General features: G+C 39.3%; 1 long non-coding RNA gene across 1 annotated transcript; it reads left to right on the plus strand.

The window, feature by feature from the left end:
- Nucleotides 1-335: 335 nt before the first annotated feature.
- LOC118967086 (uncharacterized) lies at nucleotides 336-6,629 on the plus strand. Its single transcript, XR_005053888.2, has 4 exons — nucleotides 336-1,563; nucleotides 1,940-2,008; nucleotides 5,322-5,378; nucleotides 6,314-6,629. It is a non-coding gene; the product is annotated as an uncharacterized lncRNA (long non-coding RNA).
- Nucleotides 6,630-7,007: the final 378 nt, after the last annotated feature.

Here is a 7,007-nt window from a genome sequence, read left to right on the forward strand (position 1 = left end):
CCCAGTCACCGGGCCAGGAGGCGGGGCTGAGCCTTAATCCAGCTCCTGTTGCCCGGAGCCCCAGAGGCTCGGCGACCCGCCCCAGGGTGGAGCTGGAAAGAGCATGTGCAGTGGAGGATTTGTTTCTATTTTTAACCCGATTGTCCGCCCTCAGCCTCCCTCCTTCCGATTTTCTCACTCAAGCTCGCTTCTGGCCATCGGAGTTCTCACACTTTGTCTCGAGCCCTAGGCAGACATTTCCCTTTCCTCCGTACACCCCAACCCCCAGCCCTCTCACCCCTGAATAGTTAGAAGGATTCGCCTTGGGAAAAGAAAAATAATTGCTTTATACCTTATGGGTCTTCTCGCCTTATTTTGAAGCCTCCCTTGCCCTTTTCTCTCCCACCTTTCCGTTCTGAAGTCCGGCCTGAGAATTGCCCCGACGCCTCCGGGAAGGAGCGGTGCAGGTGGCGCTCGCTCCCTCCCCAAGGTCAAGGGTGGCTGTGCAGAGTCAGGAAACGCTCGGTCGACTGGCTGCCAGGCCTCGGCCCCGGCGTCACTGTTCTGAACAAACTGTTTTGGCCAGCCTGTAAAATCCCTGGAAATTCACTATTCCAGCAAAGCGTAGTGAACTGGGAAAGCACCAAATGTTCTGCTCAAGAAATGGAGTTAAGGGACAAACAAGCTAGACCTGAGGCAGAGATCTGGAAAGAGGAGAGAGACATTGCAGGAGAAAAAGTTCAACGGGAGGAGGTTTTGGACGATTCAGAAATGAGGCTCAGAACACCGCTAGTGTGGAAGGGTGAATTAACTCAAAACACCGGGAACCTTTTCAAAGCGTCAACAAAAACTCCTTCCTTTCAGCTGAGCTTTCCAAGTGATTCTAGTTCAACTCAATAAAGCTACTAAGAATAGAAGGGACTTCCGAAATTTTCTAGCAATAAATGGAAATCATGTTTAGGTTTTGTCAGCCACCATTAGAATGAAGTGAGAAGTCCCTTCAGTGTTTTTCAAACTTGCTAATCAGAAAAATCACCTGGGGTGATTATTTAAAAGATGCCTACCCCTCTCCTCTGGAGGTCCTTTGATCTGTTCGGGGTGGAGATCAGGAATCTGTATTTTGAAATAGTTATCCAGGAGATTCTTCTTTATAATTTTGTATATTTGGGAGAACACCCTATGCCAAAATTTCAAAACCAAACAGTTCACTACTACAGTGTGGATAAAATGAGAGTTCCTGTGGCCAGGATTCTCACCTGGCCCTGATTGACTAGCTCACTCCACACCTGCGGGCAATACGTGGCTGTTGACTCTATAAAAAAGAGCTCCACCCAGTGCTCTGCGCACGTGCGACATGGTGGCAGGACTGCAAGGCTGCAGGAGAGCAGAGCAGAGCAGAGCCTGGAGTGTTATTAGCGCCAAGGACAGAGGCCTAGAGGACAGCTGTGCAGGACGACTGTGCAGAGAGGCCCAGAGGACAGCTGTGCAGACAGAGGGGCGCAGAAGCAGAGACTGGTTTGCTGCATACAGACTCGCTCTGAGTGAATGGGATTCTAGTGACTGACCTGCCACTGTGAGAATAAAGTTGGGTATAACCCTTTCACCCCGAAGAATGTTTTGCTGTCAGTTTCTTTGATCACACTGAATCCATAGCAAACTTGCCCGGGGCTGAAACCCATTGGCAAGACATACAGTGAGCAGAATACCTAGAATATAGCTGCATTCTCTTTCCGATTTAGGATTATTGCTGTGTTCAATGAATGTGTTGGAGATATAAGTAGTTTCAGTCACTGGTCCCAGGACCATTGGAATTCATTTCCTTGAATCAGTAGATAAATTAGTAAAAACATAGCAGCTACCATTTACAAGCCAATTTCATGCTAAATAGTTTGCATTTAGGATCTCATTTAATCCTCACAGTAATTCACTGATATAGGTACTATTACATCCATTTTTACAGGTAGAAGAGTATGATGAAAGAGGCTTAGTGACTTGCTGGAGGGGCTGAAGGACAGAGAAGCAAATGGAGGTGAGTTCTACCAAGCCCAAAGATAACTCAGAGATTCCCCTTCCCTAGAATTTTAGTTATTAAAAAGTGAACTGGGATAATTCCTGGAGAGGTATACTTATAATAAAAATAAGAGTAATAAGTCAAGCTGATGATTTAATAATGTATTGCATTATATATGTTATGTAGCACCTCTGATAATTTGTCTTCTCTACCAACAATTTATAATGTTCTCTGGGACTATTTTAACCAAGAATACAGTTGGTGTTGAACCTAGTTTTAACAAGGTTCTCTTCCAGCAACTGCCTTAGTTATTCTCAAAGTGTGGTTCCCAGACCAGATGTGGCAGCATCTTGGGAACTTATTAGAAATACAAATTCTAAGGCTCCCACACCAGACCTGTGGAATCACAAATCTGGGGGTTGGTCCAACGATCTGTGTTTTAACAAGTCTTCACTGTGATTCTGATGCATGCTTGAGTTTTAGAACATTGACTTACCCCTAGCATGCCTTCAGGAGGCCTCTTTTTCAGATCCTCACACCATGTGGAGGGAAAAGGTTAAAAAAAAGGCAAATGTTCTCATAATACTGCTATAACAGATAAGAGGATATGATTCTAAGGAGCTTTTCTTTTTCTCTTTTTTGGTGTTCAAAATTTTCAGTTGGACTCTGAAGACAAATTATAGAATTCAAAATCTATGAAACAGTGCTCTTAATATATTATGCAAAATGGTTGCCACTCTGTGGTCATCAGAGAAGGTTGGAACCAGCCTCCGTAAAATAGATAAAAGGGAAAGTGGGACATGCTAGAAATGGGGTGTTATAAATTAATTTTTCAAAAATAACTTTTATAGAATTTCACTGAGTGATACATACCAAGTGACTGGTACTGATCCATTCCTAAGTAGTCTGAAAATAATGCTAGCTCGATTACTTTCTATTCCTTTTTTCCCCATAAAAATGTTTTGCACACTTACTACATTCTTTGTACCCACTGAACTGGTTGCTGGAATATACATTGGTGGGAAAAATTGATGTTACCCTTGTTTTCATGAGTATTACTGTCATGTTGGGGAGAAAGAGAGTAACAATATTATCATGTATACATATAATTATGAACTGGTAAATATTTGGAAAGAAAGGTATAGAATGCTTTGGGAGCATATAACCAATAACAATAAATACTGAAGATTCACCCACGTCTGAGTTCCACCACCAATCATGCCCACCGCCAGTGGAGCCAGGCGTATTTCCTTAAAGTAGGTAACTATAGTAAACTGGCATGTCATGTAAGAAAGTTAGAACAGTTTGTATTCTGCTTAAGAATTCAGAAAGAGTCATTTTAGGTTCACTTACATTTGTCTTTGTGATCTAGGGATGGGGGGAAAAAAGGATCGATGATTGGAGAAGAGCAAATGTAATTAAATTTCTTAAAAAGTAGAAACTGACATCTCTTAAGAATAGCAATAAAAGTTATTAGTCCATTGTAAAATATAAAAGACCTGGAGTTATTTTAGCTGGACATGTAGCTTTACATTATGGAGACAAAAATTGCTTCTATGACATTATTGTAATACCCTGTCATGGGTAACTGCATTTTCTATCCATGCTTAAGTAGAGCTTGGTGAAGCACAAAGTCTTTGCTGGCGTTTTAAAAACTGTCGGTTATCATTTGATGTTCACAAGTACCTTTCCTCCCTTTCCTTCCTCAGCCCCCTTCCCAGATCTCAAAGATCAAAGTAAAAAGACTCAATTGTTATTTTTGTTATTTTCAAAATGATTGGTTGAATGGATTACAATATTGTATTTAGAGAAAATTATTAATTATTAAAGAAGAAAATATTTTAATAATAGCATGTTACATTCTTAATTTTTAATTAATTAAATCATAATTAAAATATCAGTGAATCCAATAATAGATTGGTTTTAGACCCAGCTCAACAAGGGGTTGGCTGAATTTTTTTCCCAAGAAATCAATAAAGGCAGTAGCAATTTAATTTTGTATAGATCTTTTGGTAATTTTAAAACCATACTTACTTTCAATGAAAACAGCTTGATCAAAGAATTTTCAAATAAATGGCATGGATATCTTACCAGATTAGAGAAGACTTTCAGACACAATCCAGATACTGTCAGTATAGCTATAAACAATTTTAAAGACTATTTAAGTGAACAAAAGCCTTTATTATTTATGTAAATCAAGAACTCAAGGTGAAGAAGTTGCTGAATTAATATGTATATATATTTTGCTGTGGATATCATCCTTTAAGACACAAAGTACTTTGGTCTCAAGAATTTGAAGAAATCTCTGTGACTGAACAAACTAATACATATTGCAAATAAGTATATAGTTTGAATCTCTGTAGTTAGCTCTGGGATTGGCTCTGAAACACTTTGGAGCTTATCATAACTTGGGCTCATGGATGGTGGGTGGGCCATAAAGATAGTCAGGAATGGGGTTGGTGATTTGGCAAGAGACCAGCAACTGGGACGGTATAAAGCTCTGGCAGTGGGCAATTGGCCCTAAGGCCCCAGCTGTCAGGCAACAAGATCACAGAAAGCAGGTATCAGGGAGGTCAGAATTCAGGTAGACGACTGGCAAGAGAAAAGTGGGTAGAGTGGCTCCTTATAGTAGAATGCGAGTTCTAGGCAGAGAGCCAACACAAGTGCCTTATGTTTGTGCAATGTTTTTCCATTTATGATGTATATTTGAGTTAATTAACTCAATAGATTCTCACAACAGCCCATTGAAGATAGATATTATCATTTCTCCTTTTGTAGAAGAGTTGACTGAGGCTCAGGGCAAGGTCATGTCTCCTGCTGATGTCATATCTAATGAGAGTCAAAAAAGTGGGAATTTAAGTCTAGACTTCTGTTCCTTGGTTCAGTGTTCTGTCTCTCCGGAAGTATTTCCCCTTTTATTTACATCGCAGTTGTATTTCTCATTATAATGTGAACCACTATCACACATCTTGTATGTTACTCATCTCATCCAGAAATGTGACCTTAATAGAAACTATAATGAGATAGTTTCTTCCTACTTAACAGGCAACTCCTTCTGAGTCTTTTTTGCTGGTTCCAACTTCTCTAGCCAACTTCTAAATATGGCATTGCTAAAGTCCAGGTTCTGTGTACCCTTTGTTCTCCTTTGCGCATACTCTCAGAGTGATTTCACGCACTACTATATATTTAGATGCTGTCTGAATTCATTGCTTGGCTTACAAATGCCTGATTTATGAATTTTTTATTTTCAAAGATATTTATGTGTATTTAAAAATTTTACATATGAACACTTTTCAGTTTAACCCAGGAAACTTTTTTTTTCTCAAACTAGATGTATGCTGTGTCATTGGAAGAGAAATTCATAGCTAACCACTACTATTGCTGAGTTGTGAGTAAATGGGAAGGCCTAGAAATGGTGATGAGTTTATATTTATTCCATATGGACCTTGTCACTAGAAGTGGCCAAGATTATGTTAGAATGTTAGAATGTTAGAATCTCAGAGTAGGTGCTTCAGTTATTGTTATATATCTGATTTAAATTCTTTCTGTACTGTGCATTACAACAGCTCTCAATGTGAAACATACAAATATGTAGAGCAAAATCTTACTGTGAAATTAAAAGTAATAAAACAAATTGAAGCAGGACAAAGAAAAATATTGGACTTGTTCCATTAACTCATTGAATAATATAAAATTGGAAAAGAATCAGAGATTCTTTTAGGTCTTAATAACACTATCACTGAAATGCATTTAACGCTGGGCCTGAATTGAGGTTTTCCTGAAGCTTTTGATGCTGGATAGAATGCTGCTTTGAGCATCCTCATTATATAGCAGGAAGTGGCATCTTTGAAGACCTCAAGAAGGCAATTGAAGAGATTGTCCAGGATCAAAAGAATAGGGAGAGTTCAGTGGACATCACAGAAGGTTTCAGAGATTTAAGAAGGATATAGTCAGAGTAAGGGCTACACTGCAACTGTAGACTGAATGACTTAGTAACAACACAGAGGAACTTCAGAAGAAATTCAGCATCCATCATTATCATTATCTTGAAGGAGATTGATCTCCTGGGGAAACAATTTCCCAGAAATCATTGTTCTCTTGGGTATTTCATTGACTATAAAAGGGTGGTGCAAATCAGTCTCCCCAATTTTCCAAAGTTCAGAGAAAAGAAGATTGCTTTATGCTGCCTATGTACACCTGAAGGTCACCTGGTACAATGGTTCATTGTAGAAAGAGGTGCTGATACTCCAGGTGCACTTGTGGCTTCTCTTCTATTCCAGTTCTTCTTTTCAGAAAGACTTCTCTTCTCCCACCATTTTCTAGCTAAGAGGTGAAGAAGCAGGTGCTTTTTAAAGCAACCTTCAAGAGGGAAAGATGAAATAAAGGATTCCTGCAATAGGACTTTGATTCAGATGACTTCTCCAGCCCTTGGCAATTATAAGATCCCATAATTTCTCTGAGTGTGTGTTTGAATGTGTAAATGCTGTTCATTAAATGTTTTAAAAGTTTTATTCATTTGTAATCACTTGACTTTATAGTTAAGGTAGAATTTTTAAAGAGGGTAAAAAGCCAGAAATGCATAATAAATGAATTTAAAAAATGAAAACCAGCACAGCAATGTAACTGCATAAGGATTAAAGGAACCACATAAATTGCAAGCTATTTGGTATTTATTTTGTGCTTACCTTGTGCTTTTACATATTTTATCTTTATCCTTACAGTTTTAGCACTCACTCCAAGTCCAGTGTCTCAGTCAGCCCCTCAGTCCTGAGCCATCCTAGATGGCTGGTCACTCTATTCCAAGTGTTTGATTTGAGGAAAGGTGGGGGAGAGCATACCTGGCGCAGGTGGGTGGTAGCTCAATCTCATGGTGATCAAGGAGTTTGGAAGGACCTTCATTGCTTCATTGTGAGCTATTGACAGTGAACTCATTATGAACTATCTTTTCATAAACCCAGCTACATAAATGGTAAGGTTAAGATTGTTGAGTTTCCCTCTCCACAGGATCATTGGAGTA

This window comes from Manis javanica, chromosome 2 (genome assembly GCF_040802235.1).
Source record: "Manis javanica isolate MJ-LG chromosome 2, MJ_LKY, whole genome shotgun sequence".
NCBI classification, from domain to species: domain Eukaryota; kingdom Metazoa; phylum Chordata; class Mammalia; order Pholidota; family Manidae; genus Manis; species Manis javanica.